Source organism: Ambystoma mexicanum, chromosome 5p (assembly GCF_040938575.1).
Source record: "Ambystoma mexicanum isolate Mex_15411 chromosome 5p, UKY_AmexF1_1, whole genome shotgun sequence".
NCBI classification, from domain to species: Eukaryota; Metazoa; Chordata; class Amphibia; order Caudata; family Ambystomatidae; genus Ambystoma; species Ambystoma mexicanum.
Window position 1 is genome coordinate 710,945,241 of NC_090930.1, and position 18,597 is coordinate 710,963,837.

The window sequence follows — 18,597 nt, forward strand, 5'->3', positions numbered from 1 at the left end:
AATTCAAGGATAACTTCCCTGTGTTCCTGCAGACAGATACCATTCCAGTGTTTAAAGACCAACAGGACCAAAGGATTTCCTATGCTTCCCCTACTACGGATACTCATATGCCACATCAACCCCTATATTTAGGCAAGATGACATCAGTTAAAAGTATATGTAATAGTCGTACGAGGAGTCCATAGGAGGATGTACAGAACTACTACCAATGTTCTAGTTGTTTTTCTGACTGGGAGACTGTGCTGAGAATAAAACCAAACAAAGGACAAGGAGAAAGACAGAGCAGCATTAGTGGTAGTAGCATTAGCAGGAGAAGAAGACGTCGAAGTAACAGTGGGAATGAACATAGTAGCAGTAGCTGTAGTAGGAGACACAGAAGAAATAGCAGGATGGAAAGAAAAGGAAAGAAAGCAAGAAACGCTGTACAGTACATTGAAAACTGTTGGTCCACCTTGTGCTGTTAGGAGTGTTGGGAGAACCACGGGAACACCAGAGAATGGTGTCAGCACAAGTGGAATACTCATGGAGAAACAAACACTTGAAAGCGAAACGAGAGCCATTACACCCACCAGTGGACAAGGAATACTGACACAGTGCAAAGAGGAAAGTTGTTTGCAATAGGAAGCCACCAATCCGAGGAAAGCAGTTGCAGCCTCACGGAAACAGCAGTCTGGAAATATAGTAGATGAGGAGTCAGTAGTCAGCTGAAGCCGGCCTCCATTGACACGACTCCATGATTATAGTGGTCGACTGACAACCAAGGCACAGACACACGAGGCGATCTTGGGAGGAACCTAGTTGAACAGCACTGCTCCTGAAAAGTCATACACAACACATCCTGATAAAACAAAGTGACGTCAACACTGGAGACTGTGGGGAAGACATAGAAGAAGTTGTCTGGTCCTACATAGAGCACGAGGATCATTGCTGGCCCAGAGGAGCATGGCAGACCTACAAACGTCTCAGAGTCACATAGAGCGGAGCGAGTAAGAGGATTTCTAATTACTCGTAACACTCGGGGACATCATTTAGTGGTCGGCGGGGGTCACAGTTGCAACTCCTGAGGTCTCCCCCCTCCTACCCATGTGGTCTCTCTTGCTACCCCTAGAAAAAAAATATTTATTTTCTTTACTTTTTTCTTTTTACTTAAAAAAAAAAAATGTAAGCTCCTGGGCTGTGGCAAGTGTCATGTGGCTCTTTATTTTTGGAGTGGCTGACTTTCTTGTGCAGGCCTCTTAAAGAAAAAAGGGGTTCCACAGGTGTATCACTTTGAGCAGTGACGCTAAATAAGAAAGAATAGAAATAACACATCATTTGACTTTCTGGAATTCTATCCAATAATTGCTACACCTTAAAGGTTTATTTCCAGGCACACTTCAGTTGGTGAGTCACTGATTTAGCCTGTTCTTAATTAAACACCTCAACTCAGATTTTCACACTTCTGAGGTCGATAAAAGAGTACCAACACTTGTTGGGTGATATTGTATGTATATTTGATCTATATAAAGTGCTTAAGCGTTAAGTACCATATAATAACATATCATTATCATTTGGCCTTGGACGTCTGCTTGCATTCACAGTAATTTGGTAATATGGTCCTAAACACACTGATATTAATGATACATATGGTGATCCATTCTTGTATGAAATGTATATAACATAGTGATATCGCAACCATATTTTTTGTATTGTACTTAGGCACAATATGTGATGTCCCTTCCTGTTTTGTCACGGGATGAAAGGTCGTGTTTCATAGCTTCCCCTGGTGTCACTTCGAGGTGGGGGGGTCAAATGACATCACTTCCTGTGATGTCACCAGACAGCAAAAGTCATGTGATGTCACTTCCGTTACCCCTGGCAGTTTGGTGAAATGATGTCCCTGGTAACACTCCTGTTTTATCTGGGAATACAATGGGTCAATCCCTGATGAAAGAAAACCCCAGGAAGAGACTGTAAAATGTATATACCATAAGAGCAAACAAGAAATCAACAGGCACACATGTGCTAATTAATAATCCTCACTCTTCCTCGTCACATTAATTCTAGTTGGCAGTACTTGGTAGGACAGAAAAGCAAGTTTGCCAGAGCCAGGGAAACTCTCTGTAAACAATTGCTCTCAATAAACTTAAAGGCGGAAAGACCAGGGGAAGAGGATTATCCCCCTTTCCATTACTGGGCTCTTTTCAGGGGAACAAAGTCACTTCCCCCAACAGTAAGCGGACCAACAAGTAATAGAATCTTACTTTGAGTTGTTGGAAATTTCTTTATTGTATCTTTGTACCAACGAACACCACCAAAATCTGCAGAGGAGCAGTCGAGAGCAGGGGTCAAGTCCTAAAAAATAAAGTGGGGGGACTCAACAAATGCAGTGGGATGTGAAGTCGCCAGAAATTAGCATATAAAGGTGAAACGTGCACATTTAATTACATTGGCTTTACATAACCACCCAAATTGAAAAGGACGATTGGCATTTGCCTTTCATAAAATCAACACACGCACAAAACCAAGAGAGGATATTTTCTTCTAATAGTGTTTTTGAAAACTTGAAAAGGTGTGAATGTTTTGAAACTCCAAAAACCGATGTAAATGTTTTCCCTGGGACTTGGAGTGCCAAAATGGGACATTTCACCTTTAGTTGTCTATTATTTTTACTCAGGTTATATAGTGCAGTGGTGAAATGTCTGGCCTTCAAATCTGCCGAATGCGGTTTGATCCCAGAGGTTAGATTTAATTCATAAATTCAAAGAGGACATTCACTGGTTCTCATTTTAGCTGGGGGCGACTGAGTCCTCCCTCTGAAAAACGTGGGTGGACTCCATCCCCCCGCGTGTACCCTCGACTTGAGCACTGCTCAAGAGAGACTTTATTTTTCCCCAGTTGCAGTTTTTAGTAGTATTCAGAGTGTCAGGGTCAGATTAGGTTTTGGACACAGGATGGGGAACTTTGTTTTGGACATCTTGATTGAGACTGTTTAGTTAATTCATTTTGTTGAGGCAGGGAGACCCCTCCTAGAGATAGGGCTAGTGAGGCATTTTTCCAAACCACATTATTGTTTGAATAAAAGTATTGGCAAGAAATCCACTACCTGTGTCTATCTCATAACTCCAAACCCTCACAGTACGCTCTGCTCCAATGATACTCTAATGCAGTGGTATTCAAACTGTGGGTCGCGATCCCCTAGGGGTCCGCGGGTGCATCCCAGGGGGGCCCTGAGAGCTCAGCATGAAAAAAGATATTTTTTTTTTTTTTTTTTTTTTTTTAGATTGGAAGAAATGGGCAGGGGTGGCCCACATGGGCGGGCTGAAGCATGAAACTGTCTCAGGCAACAATGAAAAAGTGGCCCACAGTTGTAAATGGATATTCATTCCTTTAGTCACAGACTGGGCCTCATTACTACTATGGCGGACCAGTAACAACGGTGCTGGTAAGCTACCGGCACCGTTGCTACCGTTCCGCCATAGTAAGAGTTGTGCTCGTGGGTGCTTGACAGCCCCCGCCAGGTCTGACCTCAGCTCGTCGGATGCACCGGCACCGTTATTAACGGTGCCGGTGCATCCGAGCTCCCCATTCCCATTTGAGCCATATGGGGCTCAAATGGGAATGGGGATCTACCGGCACCTTCGAAAGGGCAATTATCATGTCCGCCTAACTCGGCATGACCTAGTAATTGCCCATTCGCGGGTGCCAGACCCGGATGCAACTCCAGTGGCAGCCGTGCCGGTTTTACCGGCACAGCTACCGCCAGAGTAGTTATGAAGCCCACTGTTTCAATAGTACCCAAAGGGGTGCTTTGTGTTAAAATGTAAGTAAATTGTGATATATTCAGCAACAATGGTCAACATTACTAACTGCATAGTTAAGTAACTCATCAAAATGGTCCACATTGGCCAAAATGGTGGCCCATTTTGATTGGCCCAAACTAGCATTTTACATTTTTGGTACAGGCATTGCCATATAGGCCTGTCCGAGCCTGGCGGCTCATCCATAATGGCAAGAGGCGCCCACCCAGTGGCCCCTCACCCATTATGGAGGAGCTAAGGAGCCAGCCCAGTGAAACAGTGAGCACTCCCTCAGCTGCTTTATCCAGCTAATGGAGTGCTCCTGGGCTGGCTGAACTGTCAAAGGGAAACACTGTTTCCCTTTGACAGTTCAGTTTAGTTCCCCAGCCGCACATGCTCACTGAGCCATGCAAGTGCTGGGGCGTTTTGCTTCTCCAGCATTGCATAGCTCATTGGAAATGCTGGCTGGGGCACTGCATGTCTGTATGTCCGAGGGGGAGCTCCTGCGCCTCCTCGCACATACGGACAGAGCAGCTGGAGCAGGCCGTTTCAGCACCCACACACAGGCCAATGCAGAAGGTACGTTTATGTTCATTGTTTTTATTTAAACATGTGTATGGATGCGTTATGAGTGAGTGTATGGTGATGGATGCTCATGTGAATGATAGAGTGATTGCTGTATGAATGTGCAGCGCCTTGCATATACACATAATCATGTTCATTGTGTTAGGACCAGTGGGGCCCAGGGGACAGGGATGGTATCTTTTTACCGGACATCTATCATTCAAAACCCTCTGCCTTGTCCACAAGGCTTTCTGGGGCCTGGGTCCAAAATACCTTCAGCTATTCCTCCGCAAATACCTCCCCTCTCGAGCTCTTCACTCCTCTACCTCCAACTCCCTCAGGGTCAGTCGTTTATCAAAGAAACGAGCTGGGGGTAGATCTCCGTCTTCGGCTGGGGCCTCCCTCTGGAACAGCGCCCTGCCACTCTAAAACTTGAGGAGAACCATCTTTCTTCCTGCACTTATGAGACCTACCCTGTCTGCTGCCTTAAACGTAGCACTTGCAAATTGCTGGCTGCACTACCACTGTTTGTTGCCTTTAATATTTATTTATTGTTATTTATCTGTTTCTCCTCTGCTTTCACTTTCCACTTCTCCCCCCTTCCATGCACTTTTCCCCTCACACTTGCGCGTTCTCAATGTCACTGGGCCTAGTAAGATCGCTGTTTTATTCTCCTCTGTTCCCCTCCCTTGCCTTGTCACGCTCTGAAACACTTGTGTACGAGCGCGATAGAAATAAAATATCAATGCCTGCCCCCTGGACTCCCAGCAACAATTGCAAACTGTTTGGCTATTTACCCATTTTTTGTTAAAAGTATGCTCTACAATGCAACATTTTAACCTATTATTTAAAAAATAATTCACAGGGGGAAACCCCCCCGAACCTCCCCTTAATGCCCCTCCACTTAAAAAAGATTCACCAGCCGCCACTGGCCCTCAGACTGTGTTGGGAACGGGATGGGGGAACCGAGGGACTATGGTGGGAGCACAATGGGCGGGAACCATGGGATAGTGATGGGAGCAGAGTGGGGAGAGCCCTGGGTGTGTGATGGGGTGGGGAGAGACCAGCGACTGGGTAGGAGTGGGATGAGGGAGCCCAGCGACTTTGATGGGAGCAGGTGACGGCGCGCAATATATACTGTCCATTTGGCATTTCTGGGGGGTCCCGACCTGCCCAAATTTTGCTCAGGGGGGCCCTGGCCAAAAAAGTTTGAAGACCACTGCTCTAATGTTTGGTGCAACACCTGGACAGTAGTGAGAGCACCAAACAATAATGGGGTAGCACCTTGAGCTCTCGGCATACCGCCACCTCCACAATTGTCAGGAGAGTAAGCTGGCAGGACCCTCAGGTGTTCGCAAAGACCATGTTAAAACACCCTTTCTGAGAAGCTTCAACATTCAGAAGCAGCCTTGCTGGCATGTCCAGAAAAGGCGAGAGACAAGGGAGAGCTCCGGCAAAGTGCAAGGCACGAGCATTCCACAGTGCATCAGAGAGTGCACATTCCATTACAGCAAAGCTCAGTAAAAAGGAGCAAGAAAAGAAATATAACCCACGAAGCAGTATAAGATGAAATGTAGTTCATACCTGCAGAGTTACATGTAAAATGGTGTCTTTTCTGCAATGATTTTTCGACTAATAGGGCAATGGTTTCCGTGGGAAGAGTGGATGGGAAGGCATGTAGGAAACACATGGGACACGAAATTCAATTTATTGGGTAACCAAGGTAGCAGAGGAATTTTGATTAATGCCTTACATTAATCCATTATGAACTATATTGAGCTAGAGTCTATCTTAAGTGGAGGCCCTTGGTCCTAGCCATATAGCCCTTTAATGCGGACAGGCTGGAATCTTGGGAGTTCGCCATATGGAATTCTTTACATGGATCAAAAGGTCTTCCACGCTAGCATTTTATCCCCAAAAGTACAGAAAGCATAAAAGCAGATTATTCAAAACAATTGTCTGAGAGAGTGGAACAACCCTGCATATATCAGTGAAGACATTGCAATTTAAGCACACAAATTATCTAAATGTTTTCCTAACTCTTGCCCTGTAAAAGAGGTGTGAGGCAGACCCCTTCCCGCACCATGGAGAGAAGCCACACGTGCAGCTCTTTCTAGCACTTTGTGGAGCAAAATAGAGTTACCCGCCTGAACCTTGGAATGCAGTATGATCACAGGGTCTGTTGCATCCCATGCTGTGCCAATCATGCCGCATGCACCTGCCGCTTTCACCACATTTCACCAAATGTATGCATGTATTTTCCTACAACTAACCTCTAAAAACATACCAAACATATTCATAACAACAAAATACTAATACAAGCATACAAATAAAATTATAACAGCCGGAAGAACCAAACAGTGATAATATACAGTTACCATGTTGTTCATAGATAACAATCCCACTCCTAAAATAAATATTAAACGGAACATGTACTATCCACAATCGCTGGAGTTGTATGCAATTGTTATCCTGGGTGATACAAAGCTTTTTTATTTTTCTGCATGGGTCTTTAGTATCATTAACAGTTTGTTATTGTCTTTCAAAGGCATATAGTACGTGGACAGCATTCTCCATGCCACTGTACTCAAGACGCTTTTGAAAGAAGCAAACCTCCTGTACCTGGCAATCATCAACATCTCCCTAATTCAAGGCCCCTTCCCCTTGACCCTCAATGCCAGACAAAGCCTCATGCTTCCCAGGAAACCAATATTGGACTATGACAACCTCAACATTTACCACTCCATCACCAATCTTCTCTTTCTAGGACCGATCCTTGAGAAAGCAGTCGCCACACAACTCATCCAAAACATCAAAGCCAACAACCTCCTTCACTCCTACCAATCTAGGTTCAAACACAGATGCAGGCTAGAAACAGCTACCATAAGGTGATTTATGATGCCCTTAAAATACTGATGACAGACATCCTTGCCTACTGCTTCTCCTTGATCACTCAGTAGCATTTGACACAGCAGACCACCAACAATCTACTGCTTGGCGATCAGCAAGATTGTCCTCAGTTGGTTCAGATCCTGCCTTGCTAATCACCACAAGCTTGTGGAAATGGAATCCTCTAGATCACCAACTCTACCCAATACTTGTGGAGTACCACAAGGACTAATCCTCTCCCCCGTGATCTTCAACATTTACATGGAACCACTCAAAGTCCTACTCATGCCACACAACATCCACGTCCACAAATATGCTGATGATGCACAGTTCTACCTCAAGATATCCTCCATTGAAGACATGCACAGGCTCATGGCCTGCCTCCCAAGAATCCAGTCATGGATGTCCAGTGCTTACCTAAACCTCAACCTCTCCAAGACTGAATTCCTACTGCTGTTCATCAACATCAAACACCCTGGTATCCAGACCTGGCTCTCTTCTATGAACCTTGAGGGCTTCACACCCCAGCTGCGCACCCTCACCAAGTCCCATGGGTCCGACATCAACAAACACCTCACTGTCAAACAGAACATAGCTAGAAAGATACAAATGACTTGGTGCCAACTGTCTCTGCTGTGGAAAATCAAAGCCTTTATCCCAGAAATCAACTTCAGATCTGCTCTATCCCACCTGAATGGTGGCAATGCCCTTTTGGAATGCCTTCTGGTGAGTACCCTGGCCCCCCTGAAATGTGTTATGCATGCTGCAGCACAACCTATAAAAAGACTGCAAATTTGACCACATCAACCTGACCCTCACCAAACTGAACTGGCTCCTGCTGCAAGCCTGTATCAACTTCAAATCCTGCTGCTTTATCTACAAGACTATCACCCTGACATCCCCAAGCTACCTCGCTGAGGCCTACGATCCACCAGAAGTAAGAACATGTGCAGACTTGAACTCTGTCGGTACAAGAAGGAGAGGACCTGCAGTTTAGGAAGGAGCTTAAGACCCTCCTCTTCAGGTAATGTCATCTCCCTAACACCCAGGTCCACACACCCTCCACTCCCCACCCTTCCTGAGACTGGGTAATCTGTTCCTTACTGTTTTCATTCCTGGTTGCTTGTATATCTCTTCCTGCCGAATTGCCCACCCTGCTCCTCCCCTCATCTTAGTTCCTTGCACTCTTGTTTCTCTGCTTCCTTCATTTGGTTCTTCCCCCTATGATTCTAAAGTGCTCTATTGCTTCCAAAAGGGAGGTCTGCACTCTGTTAAATGCCCTAATATTATTACTAATAAAAATAATAATAACATTGCTAAACAAACAATTGAAAACATACATAGGGCCTCATTACAAGTTTTTCAGTGGTAAATCAGACAGAATACTGTCAAACGGAATTAGCATTACCACCACTTGGTCATGCCGTGGGTTTACAATGGGATTATAAGTGGTGGTAAGGCGGTGTTAGTCCGCATTTACAGAGTCGTATGAATTTTTGGCAGAATTACCACCGGCGAAATTACAGAGTGGTAATTCTGTCATCTTGCGCTCTCTCGCTCTCTATCTCTCCCTTCCTCCTGCAATGCATTTTGCTGCAGTATGTGGTGATGCAGATAAATAGTGTAGCATATGTTACATTTTCCTTAAAAGACCAGTCTGCCCCCCAATAAGCTCGGCAGTTTCAGAGTGAAAGGGGGAGAAGGAGGTGTTGGACTGTACCTTGGAATGTGAGGACCACCCACCAAAACCCCTGACTGGATCAAAGCTGCGACTTTGCAGCCCACATTCCCATCACACAGGACCCTTTATGGAGCGGATGTTCTCCAAGCTGGAGGTTAACCAGAGGATTTTGCAAAATCTAGTCCACAGAGTGTGCTGCATCAGTGACAATTTGGACATGTTGATGGAGATCACAGTTTGGGTACCTGCTTCTACCGTGGAAATAAAAATTGTTTTACCTGCCATCACTGTGCCTCCTCATCACCATTATCATCCCCTACCAACTCTGGTTGTTCCCTCCCCTTCCACTCCATCAGTAACACTGAGTACCAACACTTTGCTTTTACTGGACACTTAACCATATAGTGCTGCATATAGTGCTGCACTTATATTCTTGCTCTAATTAAATATGTTGACAACAGTTCAAGTACTGTATGTACTTCTTTATTATGATATATTTTCTGAGCGATATTCCAGGGGTGCAAAACCAATTTAGCCACTGATCTGCCATAAAGTTAACTGGAGCGTAGTGCTTGGAGTCATTGTCCAACAGAATGCATAATGTGGGGGTACTCCTCAGGTACTTCTCCATCGCATATGGCAAACTCCTTTAATAGTTATGATCTAAGGAAAGAAGGCTCTGTCCTCAAAATAAATCGGGGATACAAGGCCGTTCTTGTAGATGATGCCCTAGGCATGTGCTTTGCTCACATGCTTTGGGCCAGGCATGCTTTAAAATTATCCTTCCCTCCTGAATGACATTCTATTAAATCTTTACTGGGCAAATGTTTCATCTGTGAACAGGACAGCCGCATAATCTTCCACAGTCTCCATCAGACCTTCATGTGGTCCACCTACTTTTCCCTATTGATGTGGCAGATCATAGGGAAGAGCCTGTGAAACATGAGTAAGGCATGGTTACAATAAAGACATGAACTGGGCAATGTGCTGGGTGAGGTAAAGTGAATGAGGTAGAAAGGGGTTAAGGAAGAATGGATGTTTGGGGTGAAGCACAGAGGGTGAATGGAGTGGAGTGGACCAGGGAGTGTGAGTGAGTAGGGTGAGGGAGATTTGGTGATGTAGTGTTGGTGATTGGGGTGCATTGAAGAGGATAGAGTGGGTGTGTGGGGTGAGGTAGAGTGGGTGAATGGTATGAGGTAGAGTGGGTGAAGAATATTGGGTGAGCAGAGTCAAGAATAGTGGGTGGGTGGGGTGAGGTAAAGTGGGTTTTTGGGATGAGGAAGTGTGGTTGTCTGGGATGAGGAAGAGTGGGTAAATGGGATGAGTTAGAGTGGTTGAGGAAGAGTGAGTAGGGTGATGTAAAATGGGTAAGGTAGAGAGGGTGAGTTAGAATGGGTAAGTAGGAAGAGGTAGCATGGTTGGGGTAGAGTAGAGTGGGGTAAACTAACCAACCTTTAAGTGCTACACCTCTAGCCCAGAGCACGCCAAGTATGTTAAATGGCACCAATGCTGACATTAATCCCTTGATCCTACAATATTTTCTTTAGTTCCCAAACTGTCCCCCATCGTCTTCTTGCTGTAGCTTGTGTCAGGTCATGCACATATGCATACAGTTAAGGATAGAAAAAGTGAGTGTTTCAGTAAAGTTCTGTAGCCTAAAATTACCACACACTCAAGTAAATCTTGACCTTGTATTGACGTTGCTCATGCATACAGAGATTCTATCAGTAGTTAGCCGGTACTTCTTTTACGTATACTGTAGCACAGTATGTATACAACATACATTAGCACAGCCGTTTCTCCCTGATTAGGGATCTCCAAACGGGAAATTGAAAACTCTTCACCGAAAGAAATGTTAGCTAGACACACCACACCTCTCGTTGTCATCAAAGTTATTCCTCTGACCTGGTGCACAGGGAATTGGTGGGCATTTTTGATCTAGCTTATCTACCCTATCAGCAAATGCGTACACGCATAACTACAATGTATTTTCAAGCACACAATGCCTTATTATTCATACCAATACAATACAATGCAGGGCAAACACACACTTTATTATACTTTGACCTCTGACTATATGACAGTCAAGCGGTACAGCACATATTCATCTAGGTGCTTGATAATCCCACTTTCTCACCGGGAATTGATTAAATGGCATCCCACGTATGGGTGATTGCTGGGTGAGTTTGGCGCACATCTCCGAGATGACGAATTTAGGAATCGCTGGGATCCTGCATTCACGCATCTAAGGGAAAGCAGATGAGACGATAGGGCATACAGCTGGCGCCTGTGCTCACGATTTGGAAAGTCCAATGAATAACTGTAAGGTTCTCTTCGGAATGGGCCCTTTAAAGTGGGTACAATGGTATGAGGCAGGATGCTATATCGTGTTAAGTACAGCCATCAAGCCATGGTACTTAAATGAATGATAGCATATTGAAATTCCAAGATTGATGAGCGTTTGCTGGATTTCCATAATGGAATGTGCAGCGCCATAAATCTCGCTGGGTTTGGAGCTCATCTCTGCGCTGATGTTTTTATGCATCGATAGGATCATGCATTCAGGCATCTCCAGGAAAGCAGTGGTACAGCTAGCACACATAGCCGGTGCAGGTGCTTACACTTTGCAATATCCAATCAATAACAGTAGGTTCTCTACAGGATAGGGCCTTTTAAATGGGGTGGAATTGCAGGAGGTGGGGTACCATACTGTTTTACGTACAGCCATCAAGACATTCCGCCTCATTACGAGTTTGGTGGTACTTCAGCAGTAAATCTACCAAATTACCACTAAAATAATGTACCCTTACTGCCGCTCAGACCAGTGGTCTTACAGCAGGATAACGAGTGTTGATAAGGCAGCATAATTCCCCATTTCTCGAGTCCATAGGAGACTTTAGGGATTTTGGACAATTTAACGTGAGCAGTGATTTTTGGAGGAAAATTGCAGGATTTACTCCAGATTTTTGCTTGAGGTGCTTGAGGTGAATCGTCCACTTTTTCTCTGAATTCGGCGGTTCTATAAAAATGGGGATAATTCTTTCACCGGCCAAAAAAGTGGTGCTAGTGTAATTACTGCCACTTTTTTACTGAGCTCCTAATGAGGCCCACTGGGACTAAATTGCGGCCTATTGTAATTTCTCAGTCCTGGCACGCAGAAATAGGCTATGTGCAAACACCTTGAAAGTGACCAACGCCACTGGTGGGCACTATGCAGGAGGTTAACATCTCCATATCAGGAGTGGGGGGTTCAGCAAAAATGTACATAATGAAGTCTGTTAATTGTCGCTTTATTGTACTGCTTTAGTTATTTAACAAAAGTAAATATAAAAAAAGAGAAGGTCAATTCCAAAAAGGAATTAGCAGAGGTGCTATTCCAACCAGGCCCTCAGCAGTGCTTAATGGGAACCTTAGACCAATTCCACTTTGCCAGTTCTACACGGTACAAGTGAAGAATGCAAAAGTGTAGGTAAGTGATTGCACAACCCTCATACGTCAGCATCCACTATGCTGAGGCACTACCCTGCATATAGGCAGCATAGTTCCCATCTAGCACCACACCATGGAAAGAGTAGAGAGGTGAAGTTATTTGCTCATAAGGAATATCGGCAGCAGGGAAAAAAGAATTTAAGCAGAGGTCACTGAAGAGACAATGAGTATCGAATCGGGGCAAAGGGCGTATTGCATGTTGGACAATATTTTGGGTCTCAAGAGCAGGTTCTGAGTTTTGTAGCAATCTTTATATGCACAGGCAATGTATCCACATGTCCTGCAATATGTTTAAAAAATATGGTATATCGACTTGAAAGGGATTAATCTATGGGTAAATTCTTTACTAGCCAGGATTCCGTGATGCACAACGCATCTGTGTCAAGATTCTTAGTAGGCTCAATTTAAATCTGTGTTCAGGGATAGCCCGGGCATTTAAAAAAGATACTTTACATCTTTGTTGCATCTTTGTTGATGACTAGTGAACATGCCGGCACTAGGATGGAATGGGGTCAAGAGAGACCCATCAAACAAGACTGACTTTAGATTGGCTGATAGTTATGCTGTGTTTGTGGATAGTGACAAACGGTCAGCGAGGAAACAGTTTGAGCCTTAGGATATCATTTGGGAAGTGTATTGTGGCTTTCAGGCAGCAGCTCATGCCCTAGACCTGTCCTGGTGTGCTTTTGGGACACTAGCGGCATAGGTGTGTTGTCTTCATTTAGGTTGTGCAGGTGGTTATGGGTTAAACTTGAGCTAATTATCCTTTCTCAATTAAGTGCTGGACTGGCATCCATCTTAGAAGGGCGCCTTACAGGAAGGGACTGAGTAGCACTGCAGGAGAGTAGTGGAACAAAGGTCCAGGCACGATGTAAAAGAGAATGACAAAGGTGCAAGAAAATATTAAAACATCTAGGAAGTCGCATATCTAGCACAAAGTACAATGAACAAAAATAATAGATTACAAAAAGAACGTGATCACCATGGGACCCAGACTAAGCAAAACATGTTGCTGGCACAACTGGAGCAGACCAGAGAAACCCCCATCCGTGACATCTGTGAAGCATAGTTCACATTTATATTATAGTTAGTTAGAGTGGATTCACCTATTTAAGAACATGATGATTCTCTGAAGTAATCTACATAACTGAAATATCACAGCCCTTATTGGCAAGTTCCTTCCAGGTGACACCGTAGAGTTACAATTTGTTAGACATTTTAGTAGTTTAGTTCTGGCATATTTAGACCACTGAGCATTTGTAGTTTATGTGCTGACCATAAGGCCCTTTCACCGGGGTGAAGTTTGAGCGGGGAGGTTGAATTGGAAGGGCAGGGAGGTTTTAGCTCCATACCGTCCTGTGAAATGCAAGTGGCCGAACTCTCTGTACAGTTCAGTTTGCCTGCAACCACATTGACGATTCAAGGTCCAAGAAGAGTTCGAACTGTCAGATGTTCTTGAAAAAGTTGCTATATTTGTGGTGTGCATGCTGTAATATGGCCCTGCGGGGTCCCTGTTTGTCTACGATAGAGCCTAGAGCCACTTACACAAACGCATTCATTCCGACATCAGCAGTGATGCAAGAATCTCACCGCTCAAACAATAAAAGGCATGTCACCACGTTTTAGTTGGAATGAAAATAGGAGCCGGTAACAAAGTGGCAAAGATCTCCTTGTGGCATTATGTGTACATACCTTGATTTAATTATATTGCTTAATACTGGTGGCAACAAGCCACACTATACCTAACAACTGTCAATGAGGCCGTTGATGCCATGTGTGGCGGCATATGGCTCTATTTGCACTTGGTTGGAGGCAGGTGCAGGTGGGCACGTTAATACACTTTTAATGACTTATAAATACTGTGACGAATATGACGGCCTCGTCACTGATTTCCTGGAGGGAAGCTTCTCATATGTGGCCAGGGAAAGGCAGAAGCAACCTGACTCTGACCCTGGGGGTGGCTATCTGATGAGGAGGACACGTAGAGGAGGACAAACTCCGGGGAGGCAGAGAGATATTCAATGAAAACAACCCTTCAAATATACCGCTTAGTAACAGGCGTGTACCTTTGCAACACTCAATTAGAGCTTATTGTAGTGTGGATGGTGAGTTCCCACATTCTTCTAACCAACAACACTGTATGCCTCTCCCACCCTTTTCAAGTACTGAAACGAGGAAGAGGGATGGAGTAATGTGGAGGCCCAGGCACGGTAAACCAACGCCAGGTTCTAGTAATTGGGGAATGCAAAATAACACCATGGGCCTCATTAAGAGCATGGCGGTAGCCGTGCCTGTATGGCAGGCACAGCTACTGCCATCCTCGCTGCCGGCACCGCCACCCACGATTGGGCAATAACCGGCCCATTACGAGTTGAATGGGCCAGTAATTGCCCATTCGTGGGTGGCGGTATTACCAGGCTTGCAATCCCCATAGGGCAGAATGGGTGTGGGGAGCATGGTTGCACCGGTGATAACGGTGCCGATGCAATCACAAGTTCTGCTCGCGGGTGCCGCACATCCCGCCAGGTAAGACCTGGCGGCTGTCAGGAACCCGCGAGCAGAACTCGTAATGCGGCAGTACGGTATGAATGGTGCCGGTGCCTTAGCAGCACCGTTCATACCGTATCCGCCACAATTATAATGAGGCCCCATGACATTTCAAATGGACACGGGTGAACAGTGAGAGAGAGAGAAGCAGGCAGAGAAGCAGCGAGACTGGCAAATGCTGCAGATAACTTGTTCTGACACTGTTCAGAAGGCCAGGAAGGAGCGGACTGCGGAATGCTGTGCAGAGGAGAAACACAGCGTGCAGAGATACCAAATCAGGAGAAGTTTGCTGTGTCTCTGTCAACAGCAGCTGTAGCTGCGGACGAAGGGAAGGCGGGAGCAGAGCGACACACAGAACTCACCATTAGCGAGCAGGCCGAAAGTGAAGCTGTGGGTGAAATGCAAGGAACACTGAAGCAGCCACAGAAGACTGATAAGCCAGGGGAGAGTGAACGGCTTACTGGGGCGCTTCAGGGTGAATGCTGCATACAATACACAGTGCGTGAGAGCCCAAGAGAAGGAAGTCAAACAGTTGATAGCAATACAAACATTGTTACAAGTCTAAGTAAAGACAGTATTGTTGATACCAATATGAATATGAATATGAATATTGTTAAGAGTCCAAAGTCCAAGGAAGGACAGCGAAACAAGAGAAGTAAAACTGAACCTCTGTGAACTTGCTCGATCGGTACGCACCATGCCTGAAGATCGTCTGTCTGTTCTCCCTTGTCTTCACCCCTTAATCGCACTGTTAAAACGGCAGATTCAGCGTCAGGCCTACTTGCTGTCTCCCAAAATGTTTAAATGTATTTTTACGCACTTAATCTGCCTTTGCAGACTATTATCGTCTCAGAATTATTTCAAGGGCACTGTTTGTTTTTCCCCATGTTCCCACCCTCCTTGAGAGCTTTGAAACACGTGCCTTTGTATAGGCACTATATAAATAAACAATACCGTACCATACCATGGATATTAAGACAATCGTTAGTAGCATTGAAAGCTGGATGTCTAAGGATTGGTTAGGGTTGAATCAGGTGAAAACTGAGATCTTGCTGGTTGCTTTGCCACACCGGCCTCAATCAGCCATGTAGTTTATCTCGAGTTTTTGCTGGCTGATAAAACGTTTAAGGTTCAATCCTGAGTAAAACCCTTAGCTGGGATTTTCGACTCAACTCTGTCCATGATTCCTCAAGTCTATCAAGTTCTAGGCCCAACTAGCTATGTCCTCATGCTACTTAGCTAGATCAGACCTATCCTTCCATAGTCACATTGTGTTATTTTATCCAGAGCCATTATTGGTTCCAAACTGGACTATTGCGATGCATTGTATGCAGGACCCAAGGTGGCCACCATTCACCAGCTACAGGTGTTGCAAAACAGAGCAGCTCGGACTGTCACAAACACTCCATGTCAGGCTCACATCAGCCCGGTCTGGAGAAAACTACACCAGTTCCCGGTAAAGGAACAGCTTCAGTTCCAATTCTTAACGCTGGCTCACAAGGCTCTATCTGGCCTAACCCCTTGTTATTTCAAACATCACTCCAAGCAGCACAAACCTTCTCGTCCTCAAAGAGCCACGACTAGAAACACTGTGGCCATTACTTGATTGAAAGTATCTAGAGACATGAGCAGGTCAGGCATACTGTAACAGAAGACATGAGCAGCTCCAGAGGCATACTAGATTTTAGGAAGAAAGTGAAGGCACAACTTTTCTAACGTTTACTACTTCCTTCTCACTGTTATTGGCTTTTTAGGCGTGGTCGCTTAGATACCCTGGCGGATGGGTTGCCTTGATCCCCCATACATAAGCATCAGTTTTAGGGAATTCATGCCTCTGGAAAACAATGGTGCTGAAAATGCCACGTGCTTCCACCGTGGTTGGAGCGTGCGCCATCTGAAATATTGCCCAGCCAAAGCTTCCATATGGAGAAGTTGCCGCCAACCAAACCCATTCACTTCGTGAGGGTATTTAGCGGAGAATCAAACATGCAAGGCCAGAGCCTCGCAAGACCAGCCTGTGACTAATAGAACCAGAAGGGGTTGTCAAAGGCAGCACCCCTGGTGATGAAGTGCACTTTATTTATTATGACATCCACCTGGAATGCCATGAAAGAATGACAAAAATCACTCACGTGCAAGATTAATGTCAGTTGCCTCCAAGCAGCGGCCTTAATCGACAATGGGGCCTAAGCCCACCTGCTCCCTGCTCTGAAGTTTCAGCATATACTAGCTGCTCGTTTGCTGCTAGACACAAATGCAAAGATCTTAGCCTCTGTTACCAAAATGCCTATGCCTAGCCTATCAAGGAATTGTTCAGCCTGACAATCACCCATGACACTCAGAGCATCCCTGAATGGAAGTACGTGTTACATCCGCCCTGCGTCCCGCTACGCGGTGACGCAGGGTGTTATAATAAAAGCCCCGAGCATGGGAGGCAGTTCTGGGCCAACCACGACAGTGTGTGCAGCGTGTCTTCTTTCGTCCGGCTATCGCTGCGACACGCAGGCCGCGCGGCCTAGCTCCAGCAGATGCAATCTCCCTGCGCGCAGAGCTGCGGAGGCTGGATCACAACAATGGCGACGAGGTAATCTACTCAACACGCACGCGCTCGGCGCTCAACGAGCTACAGATGGACACCCGGTCGGGGGCACAAGCACCAGGGGAAAGCATCCCCGAACTTGACCCAAACCACATACGGCGGCCTGCCCAGACGGAGTGGCGCCAAGACTCTGCAGACGCATCCCTGGGGTCAGAAAGTCCAGGGAAAGGCACGTGTGCACGTGTGTGCGCTGGACCTCGCCACTGCGGCCCAGGTGGGCACTCGGAGGGGCCACCCAGGCCACGACACCGATGTGAGGCAAGCGAATCACAACTATGGCAACCAGAACGTCCATACCCGGCACACCATCAAGACTGGCAGCAAACTTGACAATGTCATCACCACAGGCCCGCCCACAAGGGAGTGCCTCAGGGTTGATCCAGCCGTTTGACCCTTTCACAGATCCGTCATCAGTTGGCCCCAGGTGGCAGCTGTGGATCCAGAAATTCGAAATGCCGATGGAATGCAAGGACATAACGACTGCCAGGAAAATGAGGTCGCATCTGCTGTTAAATGTGGGGGATGAGGTACTGCGCATATTGAACTCTCTGAACGTTGACGATGGCCAGGGCGCATACACAAGTGCGAAAGATGCCCTGACGGCGCATTTCCTCCCCCAATTAAACCCGGACTATGAGACTTTTATATTCTGCACCACCATACAGGCAGAGGAAGAAACACTGGACGCCTACCACACACAGCTGAGGAAGCTAGCCATGTCCTGTGCGTTCACGAATGTGGAAAAAGAAATCCGGAGGCAAATCATCAATGGTATCCAGTCGGAAAAGCTGAGGCGGATGGTACTTGCTGAGAAAGGAATCTCCCTCCAACGGATTCTCGAATTGGGTCGACAAAGAGAACTGGCACACACCAGGGATGCCAACATGGGGGCAACGCTACACAAACTGCAGCCCGCACTCACCACAGCCATGGTGTCCCATGTCACCAACAGACAATTCACGAGAGACGAGTCTGGTGGGAGCTTCGCCCAAAACAGGTGGCAACCACGTGTCCCGGGTCCCACGGAGTGTGGATGGTGTGCCGGACCG